Source organism: Dunckerocampus dactyliophorus, chromosome 17 (assembly GCF_027744805.1).
Source record: "Dunckerocampus dactyliophorus isolate RoL2022-P2 chromosome 17, RoL_Ddac_1.1, whole genome shotgun sequence".
Taxonomy (NCBI): Eukaryota; Metazoa; Chordata; class Actinopteri; order Syngnathiformes; family Syngnathidae; genus Dunckerocampus; species Dunckerocampus dactyliophorus.
The window spans coordinates 3215794-3226342 of NC_072835.1; positions in this window are offsets into that span (position 1 = coordinate 3215794).

The following is a 10549-nucleotide window of genomic DNA, read 5'->3' on the forward strand; positions in this document are numbered from 1 at the left end:
TCTGAGCATACATTTCTATCATGAAATAACATTAGATAGCACACGTGCACACTAGTCTGCATTTCCCATCAAAGTCAGGCCTCTAAACATTCATTTCTATCATTTCTTTCGATGCACATAAACAGGATAATGCACTTTTGGGGGTATTTTTTCTAATAAGAGGTGCACCTGCTTAGACTATTGTGCATTACCCCCAAAGTCAGGCCTCTAAACATCCATTAAATAACATTATATAGCACGTTCTATGCACATTCACACGATAATACACTTTTTTGTGGTTTTTAAAATGTATATAATAAGAGGTGCACCTGCTGCAGATAGCATTCTGCATCGTTCCCCTCTAAATCAGGCCTCTTAACGTTCATTTTGGTGATGAAATAACATTATATAGCTGCATTATGTGCACATAATACACTTATTAGTCTCATTTTTGTCCAGCAGTACGACTTTTTTGGCACCTCCGGTGTCTTAAAGTTAACCTCAGGTCAGTCCACAGCCCCTTAATCACATCTTCCACTTAAAAAAAGCAGCAACTCCTTCTTGCACGGATTTTAAATAACAAATCATCATTTTAAAGTCCATTTCGAGGACGTAAGGTCATTTTGTGACTTGCAGAACGTCACGATGGCTTTTCCATGCAAAAAAAAAATCCAATTTGAAGGTGCAGGTGTCCCAAAATGTGCAAAAACGGACTGTTTTATCTCCCGTATTTAGTGCGTCCTTGCGGCTTCACGTCCCTCCGGCGCTGCGTCCATTAAAAAAAAGCCTTCCTTCCATCCTTCCGTCCTCCTCCTCCGTCCTTCCCTGGCGTGTGCGAGCTGTGGACTGACTGGGGTGTCTGCTGTGTGTGCCCTGCTTGCCTTTTTCTTGCTCCCAACAATGCAAAAAAAAAAAAAAAAGCCCGGCAGAAGAAGAAGCGACGCAAGGCGCAGGGAGGAGCGGAGAGCCTCCTCGCTTGGTACTGAATTTGAATAACACCACGGGGTGATAAATGTCCATTGTACTGCTTAAGTCATGAATCTCGCCTGTCCTCTGTGTCACACGCCAACAGCTGCGATGAGAAGCCAGTAGAGAAGCAGAAGAAGCAGATTCTCTTAAAGACACAACAGCCCCTCTTTTCTCACCCCCTCCTTCCACACAAAAAAGATTACAATCGTGACACTGTTGACTCTGCATGACGTGTTAGTGTTCCTCCTGCAAGCACCAGGCACTTGCAGCAGACATTCTGCTTCTATGGGCCTCTTGTTGGACCTCACATAATCATACTGTTATCCCGTATACAGCCTTATTACCTCCGCCAAGCGCTTTTCTGTTTGTTTGTCTGTGTTCAAAATAACTTGAAGAGTTCCGAATGGATTTGGATGAAATTGTCAGAATTGATTACATTTTGGGGGTGATCCGGTTCACCGTTGAAAAGGATTCTTTAACATTGAGAGATAGGACCATTTTCAGCATTTGTGCAACGCCACAAGAAAAATGGTCAGAGCACTTGTTCAGGACATTTAGCCTTCCCGGTGGTACGCACGCGAACGTTAGCATGTTAGCAATGTTAACATGCTAACGCATACTAGCATTTTTTGCTATTTTCATGGGCAGACACATATAAAAACACTTACCACTATCATGAAAGGTGTTAGCATGTCAACGTTAGCATGTTACCATTGTTAGCATGGTAACGTTAGAATGCTATCATTTGTTGCTATTTTCATGGGTAGACACATATATAACCACTTACCACTATCATGCTAGGCGTGAGCATGTCAACGTTAGCATGTTAGTATTGCTAGTATGCTAATATTAGCAGAGTAGCATTTTTAGCCTTTTTCATGTGTCGACCCTGTCAACACGCAATACGTACTGGAAGCTCAGTCGGCCGGCCTATTTTTTGGCAGTCACATGACATGCATGTGTAATCTACGCCGTCTGTCATCTATTTTACGGCAGCGATATATGTTCTCCCCCCCCCCCCCCCCCCCCCCCACTCCCAAAAACGTTATTAAGATTTGAGAAATTATATCATAATTGATCTTTTTTTTCTTGTATCCATGGTGCAGTTGGATCATTTACAAGCCTTCTTTTCTTGCTTCCATAAAGTATTTTACGTTTTTTGCCACTGAAATAATACACACAAATATTGGCTAAGAAGATATGTTTATTTCTTTGTTTAGAGAAAAACCAACTAGCTGAATCGTCGAGATGAATCCATCATTGCATCTTTTAATAACAAGAGTCACTCATCAAATAACGCCCTATGTGTTACATATATGACATATGGTTATTGACCATTTATGTTCATACATTTCAAAATAATAACTACCACAGCACGTGACGTCGCTGTAAATTTCATGAGAAAAAAGTCATAAATTCATGAGAAAATAATTTGGAAATTTAGGACTTTTTTCTTGTAAATTTAGGACTTTTTTTCTCGTAAAATTCACAAAAAAAATTGAAAAAAACTTTGAGAATAAAATAATAAATTTCACAGAAAAAAGTTGTAAATTTACGAGAATAAAGCTGTAAATTATATTACCTAATTTTAATATTAATATTACCTTTGCTCTTTGCCTTTTATACTATGACAATGGGGGACTTACGTAAAGGCCTGTTACGACGCAGTCTTAAAATAATCTGAGATTTCGAGAATAAAGTAGTAAATTTACAAGATAAATGTCGTAAATTTACGAGAATAAAGCCCTAAATTTACAAGAAAAAAAGTTGTAAATTTACAATACAAGAATAAAAAATAAAAAATGTTGTAAATTTACAATACAAGAATAAAGTCGTAAATTTATGAGAAAGAAAGTTGTAAATTTGCAAGTTTAAAGTCGTAAATTTCACGAGAAAAGAAGTCATAAATTCATCAGAAAATAATTTGTAAATTAATGACTATTTTCTTGTAAATTTACAAAAAATATTTGAAAAAAAATTGTAGATTTTGAGAATAAAGTCGTAAATTTACGAGAAAAAATTGTAAATTTACAATACAAAAATAAAGTCGTAAATTTATGAGAAAAAAAGTTGTACATTTGCAAGATTAAAGTCGGAAATTCAAGAGAAAATAATTTGTAAATTTTTACTTTTTTCTCGTGAATTTACAACTTTTTTCTCTTAAATTTATGAAAAATATTTGGAAAAAAAATTTGACTTTGAGAATAAAGTTGTAAATTTACGGGAAAAATGTTGTACATTTCCGGGAATAAAGCTGTAAATTTACAAGAAAAAAAGTCATAATAATACCATTGCCACCTTTGGCCTTTTATACGTACTATGACAGTGGGGGACTTATGTGAAGTCCCCCATTTTGAGAGCTGTCTCAGGCAAGGCCTGTTACGACGGAGTATTAAAATAATCTGAGATTTCGAGAATAAAGTAGTAAATTTACGAGATAAATGTTGTAAATTTACGAGAATAAAGCCCTAAATTTACAAGAAAAAAAGTTGTAAATTTACAGTCTGCCCCCACAAACTCACAGATAAGCTCCTCACACTCGGCCTGTCACCCTCCCTCTGTAACTGGGTGTTTAACTTTCTCACAGGCAGGCCCCAGTCAGTCAGAGTCCACAATCGCACATCCAGCTCAAGAATTGTGAGCACTGGGACCCCCCAGGGGTGTGTGCTGAGTCCGCTCCTCTACACGCTCTTCAGCTACGATTGCGTGGCCTCCCAGAACAACACCAGCATCATTAAATTTGCGGATGACACTACAGTCATCGGACTGATCACTGGTGGTGTTGAAACATCATACAGAAGAGAGGTGGCGGACCTCATAGCTTGGTGTCGTGATAACAATCTCCTTCTCAATACAGATAAGACTAAAGAGATGATCATCGACCCAAGAACAAGGGAAAAGGAGCCGCATAGACCCCTGTTTATTGGTGAGACTGAGGTGGAGAGGGTGAAAACCTTCAAGTTCCTTGGCACACACATCAACAACACCCAACAAATTCTGAAGAAGTCCCAAAGGAGACTGTACTTCCTGAGAAGACTCAGGAAATTTGGCATGTCCACCACAATCCTGAGTTGCTTCTACAGATGCACTATGGAAAGTGTACTTACCGCCTCCATCACTGTTTGGTACGGTAACTGTACAACACGTGATAGGAAGGCACTCCAGCGGGTGATCAAGACCTCACAGAACATTGTTGGGGCAGCCCTCCCCTCACTGCAAGACATTTATAAAACTAGAGTCCCATGTGGACAGAACACACAACCTCATCAAGGACAGCACACATCCACAACACTCATTATTCACACTCCTACCGTCAGGCAGACGCTACAGGAGTTTGAAGTCCAGGACCACAAGGCTGGCAAACAGCTTTTACCCACAGGCCATCAGGCTTCTCAACGAAGCACTCACACACGCTGCACGCAACACACGCACACACTCATAGCACTTTATTTATTTATTTATTTATTTGTATATTTATTTGTAATAATGTCTCTTCTGTTGTTGTTGCTTAATTTATTGGTATTTATGTTTATGTGTTTATGTTTCTTATGTTCTTATTCTTTCTTGTGTTTTCTTTCTTTTCTTGGGAGAATGAACAGAATAAGAATTTCATTGCATAGCAGAACTGCTGTTTTACTGTGCATATGACAATAAAACTCTTGAATCTTGAATCTTGAATATTACCACAATAAAACCATAATTTCACAAGACCACTTTTAAGAATGTTGGGAATATTTTTCGGCAAAAAAACCCCATCACGGTACGCAATTAATGCAATTTTTACACAGAAAAAAATGACAATCTTCTGAGTTTAAAATGATAAAAAGACAAGAATGACAAGAATAAAGTTGTACTTTGAATGAGACTGCTTTTACAAATATTTTGAGAAAAATCATGTAATGTTTTCAAAATAAAGCTGTTTTTCAACAGAAAAAAAGTTAATTTTTCAAAGATAAAAATATGCAATGTAACGAAAATAAAACCATTTGTACAGAGGAAAAAAACACATTTTCAAGCGTAAACTCATAAAAAAGGTTGTCATATTACAAGAATAACATTTTTATTTTATGAGTCTACTTTTACGAATATTACCAGAATTTGTCCAGAGAAAAACTGTAATGTTGCGAAAATAAAGACATTTTTTCAACTTGTATAGTAATATAGTAAACTCTACTTCAGTAAACTACAAAGATGTAATATTACAAGAATAAAATGATAATTTTAGGAGACCACTTTTAGGAATGTTGGAGTCACTTTTTACACAGAAAAAAACTTTTTCTGAGAGTAAACCCATTTCAAAAAATTCAATATTACAAGAATAAAATCATCATTTTATGACACAACTTTTTAAGAATGTTTGGAGTATTTTTCAAGAATAAAAGCTTGTAGTGTTACAAAAATAAATACATTTTTCCTGAGAAAAAAAAAGTGTAATGTTACTAAAATAAATAATCATAATGAAACAAAATGAAACAAAAATAAAGCCAATTTTACAAGATTTTGGGGGATTTTTTTTTTTAAATCTTCCAAAAATAAAGCCATTTTTACAGGGGAAAAAAATAATTTTCTGAGCATAAACTCATAGCAAAAGTTGTCATATGACAAGAATACATTTGTGATTCTATGAGACCACTTTTACGAATACTTTGAGAAAAAAATATTGTAATGTTATGGAAATAAAACCTTTTTTTTTTTTTACATGTTCTGAAAATAAAGACATTTTTTACACAGAATTTTTTTTTTTATTATTTTTGAAAATAAAAACTTGTTATGTTACAAAAAATAGAAACATTTTTTACAGAGAGAAAAAGTCATCTTCCAAGCATAAACTCATTTAAAAAGTTGTCATGTTTTTTTGTTAGTTGTCTATTTTTGTTGTTTATTTTTACGAATCCTTCAAGTTAAAAACTGGAAGTAAAGATGTTTTTTACGCACAAAAAAACACATACAAAGTTGAATATTATAAAAATAAGATCTAAATTTTATTACAGTACTTTTCAGAATTTTAGGAGTATTTTTCAAGAATAAAAACTTGTAATGTTACAAAAATAAAGACATCTTTTACAGAGAAAAAACATGTCATCTTACTAAAAGAAATAATAGCAAGGAAACAAAAATCAAGTCATAATTTTATGAAGCTACTTTTAAGCATCTTACGATATTTTTTGGAGAAAAAATCTTGAAATGTTACAAAACTAAAGACATTTTGTTCAGCGAAAAAAGCTTTCCAGAGTAAAAAGATGGGGCGCACTGGCTCAGGAGGTACGGCAGAAATGGTTCGATCCTCGCTCCCTCCACCCAGTTACTGTTGTCATGTCCGTGGGCAAGACGCTTCACCCGCCTTGCCCCCAGTGCCCCACGCTGGTATGAATGTTTGGTGCTGGTCGGAGAGGCCGAAGGCATGAATTGGCAGCCACGTTTCCGTCAGACTACCCCAGGGGAGCTGTGACTACAGACGTACCTTATCACCACCAGTGTGTGGCTGAGGAGTGAATGAATAATGGCTTCACTTTCGTGTGAAGCGCTTTGGGGGCCTTGAAAAGCGCGATAAAAATCTCATCCATTATTATTAATATTACAAGAATAAAATCCTAATTTTGCAAGAGTACTTTTATGAATGTTAGGAGTATTTTTTGAGAATAAAAACTGGTAATGTTACCAAAAATAAAGCCATTTTTGACAGAAAAGAGATCTTCCAAGAGTGAAGTCATTTAAAAAAGGATATTACAAGAATAAAAGTGTCATTTTACAAGAGCACGTTGAGGAATGTTCGGAGTGTTTTTTGAGAATAAAAACTTGCTATGTTTGGATGTTGCAGGTGTACCTAATGAAGAGTCTCAGCACTTTCCAACGCTGCAGTGTTGGTTTGATGCGTACAGACTAACCCCCCCCACTCTGTGTGTCTAATAAATCATCCTGACTGATCCCGCCCTGGGCGCAGGGGGTCCTCCTCTTTAAAGCTCAATCCGCCCCCCCTCCCTCCTGCCCTCCCCTTTTCATGTGTGTGAAGAAAGCGAGTTAACCTCTGCTGATCCGGGGGGGTTGGGGGGGAGCAGGGGAGGCGGTCCCCCTCTTCAGCCTCTCATTCATTGAGCTCTGTCTGCACTCACTCATTCATTGCTCTTTTTTTTTCCTTTAAAGGCGCTGAAAAGCAGATCTTCCTCTCCTTGGCTTTGCCCTTTTCACGCCGGGAGGCGGGAAAACGCGGGAAGTCAAGAGGCTTCTCACCTTGACAGCCCTCAGCTGCTGCACGGGATTTCAAAAGAGCAAAATGCTTGCGCCTCGCAGCTCCGCGACGCACTGCACGGTGGCCGTCATGCTTCACGCTGGAGAGCTCGCTAGAAACAAACTTTCCATGCATCGTTCTCACCTTTCAATGAAAAATGGCGCCCATAACGAGCTTGGACTTCCACTGTCACCAGGAGACACGTTACGCTCGTAATCTCCCAAAATATACTCCCAGTCGAGTATTGCAAATACACTTTTTCACCAGTAGTGAGCGCGCACGTGTGTGGTACTTACCGAGTACTTGGTATCGGCCTCGTGCTGCTGGTACTGCCTGGCCAGTGGCGTCCGTACTGACACCTTTCAGGATGTAAAGAAACACAAACAAGCTCCAACGTCTTCTTGCCAAATCATGAAATCATTTCATTAATTTTAAACGTTGGAACCTTAAATTCTTTATTATTTATTCATATTCATAAATGATTTAAACGATTATTAAAACCATTTCAAATAACTAAATCATTGAAATAAAATGGCGAGAAAAGTTCTAGTTTCTGAGAAACAAAAGCCGAAAATGTTACCAAAAAAAAATAGTGTTTGAAGAAATATTGTGTAATATGCTCCGCTTCTTTCCACTCCTTTTCGGGGATGTTGAACTGTGCAAATGTCATCATGTGACGCTCCTTAACGCATTCAATCCCAGCCATTTTTCAAAAGACAAGCCCTTCAGAAGCGGCCATTTTAGACCATTTTGACTGATCTTCCAAGGCACACAGAATATTGTGTTCTATGGCTGCTTTATAAACATGGAAGCTACCAAAAGAAAGACTAGACTCCCGTCTTTCATCGGAAAAAAAAGTTTGTTTCTACCTTTCTCTGTTCTTTACTAATCAGCAGTAGAACATAGCTCAGTTTCAGGAAAATATCAGCTCCTGACTAAAAAAGGGAGAAAACCAGCTTTTTGTGAAAAGATACATTTCAAGATAAGAACTCACAATAAGTGGTAATATTAGGATAATACATTTGTATTGTACGAGAAGGCCCCCCCCCCCCCCCCAAAAAAATGGTATATTTAGAACAAAAAACTTGTATTATTAAATTTATAAGAATAAAGTCATAAAATTAGGAGAAAAAAGCGCATAATGCAATGAGAAAAATATGTATTTTTAAGCGGGAGAAAAAACATACTAATATTACAAGAATAAACTTGCAATGTAACAAGAATAAATATCTATTTACATTATTTATATCATTATTGTTATTATTTCTATTATGAGGAGTAAAATAATGATACTGGCAAAAAGTAGACTGAAAATTAAAAACAAATAATACCATGCATCATCAGGAGAATAAAGTTGTGGTTTTAATGCCAAACCCAAGAGTCGTCTTTTAAATATCAGGAAATAACATCAAATAAATGATATTTTTAAAAATAAATACGTTTCTATTGGTCCTTTTTCCCTCAACTTTGTTAACTTTATTCTGACTTTTCTCAAAACATTTTTTTGTAAAATGCTGTAATTCTATGACTGTGATTGTTGCCGTAGTAGTAGTAGTACTAGTAGTGGTAGTACTACAAGTAGTAGTAGTAGCAGCCAAGTATTGTTAGTAGATTGTAATGGGGCTGCTGGGTATTATTGTTTATCTTGGCGTGACTTAATGAGATTAAAGCACATCAAGTATCAATGAAGGCCTTTTATCTGGGGGGGGGCTTTCATGGCGGCTGCTGCTCTTGGTGGTGTATAGTGTGTGTGTGTGTGTGTGTGTGTGTGTGTGTGTGTGTGTGTGTGTGCGCCTGTGTACATTGAAGCAGTAGGGGCCTGCTGCTGCTGCTGTTGCCCCATGCGGGGGCCGCTGTGCCTCCCTCCATTCACAAATCAATGTTTAACCCGCTGCCTAAAAGGCTGGGCAGGGGGAGAGGGAGGGGCGGCAGGGTGGGTCATGATGGAGAGTACAAAACACGGGACGGTGGTCCGGTGGTGAGCACTGTTGCCTCGCAGCGAGAAGGTTCCAGGCCGTCTCCCGCGGTTCAAGAACATGCAACGTATGTTGCTATCAATTATGACTGTTCATTTAGTTTTCTTTGTGATTGACAGCTGACTTGACCCCGCCTCTCCTCACATGAGGTCAGCTGGGATAGGCTCCAGCCAAGGCCCCTTCAATATTTATCCTGGATTGTGAAACATGTTTTTTCATCCAATTGTCCTCATAGGAAGTCATGGACACAGAAATGGTTTGTTCCACTTAAAAGCTTTGATTACACATACAAGTGTAAAAAGAAGCTAAGCACTGTTGCAACAACGCTGCAGTGTAGATGAAGATGTTTGCTCTGCCCCTTGTTGTTAGGCGGAATTCCTCTCACTTCATCTTTATTGTCCCATAATGAAAAAAGGCATATGCTAGCCACGCCCACTAGGCTGTTTGAAGGGAAACAGGAAGTAAGACACAAACTACTACAAGTAGAGGCTTAAGTAGTAATAAAAAAACTGCCCCCTGGTGTCAAGTGATGGTAGTTTGACAATTAAGGATCAAAAAGTGAGCGTTTAATCTCTCCTATAGCGCTAATAAAACCCCTCCCCTCCATGCTAGCTAGCATGCTGCTAACTACACACCCCCAGAATGCTTTGACAGTGGCTGCACTGTTGCCTAGCAACCAGGCCACAGACAGCGTCATCCATGTCAGACTGCTATACACGCTACATATACACGAGATACACGATGCCAGGCTTCTGTCTCATATGTGAAATGTTTTTATGCAGCCTAACGCGTCATAGCGTTCACAAATTACACAAATATTGCAAGATTCTTCTGATAAACACTTAATATTCTATACTAAAGACATATTACTTGACAAAGTCTTTTCAATGTCTTTTGTTTAAATTATTATTGAAGGCAAGGGTGTTTTTTTATAATAATAACGTAAAAATAAAGTAAGCATGTAATAATGCATGAATAACATAATAATAACCAGAATAATAACTACTACTACTATTACTATAAATAATAATGATAATAATTATACTAGTGCTTTTGAAACATTACGGTTTGTTTTGTGGTCGTGTTTTATACATGTAAGACTATGTATAAATAGCAGTATTATGATTTTTATCTTGTTATTGAAATGTACAAATAGTATAATCGTAATAAATAAATATTGTGTATATATTGGCAGGAAAATCAATTATGCATTAATAAATGAAGTGGGTCAGTTTGTTACATTTTTGTGCAAAACATCTCCATGAAATAAATCCACTGTTGTGCATAAATGTACATTTTAATGCACAAAGCATTGTGCGTTAAATTCCCAATCAAATCAACATGAATGTTTCCTTTCTCATGTCATATAAGCATAATGTAATATGTTATCATAGCTTCA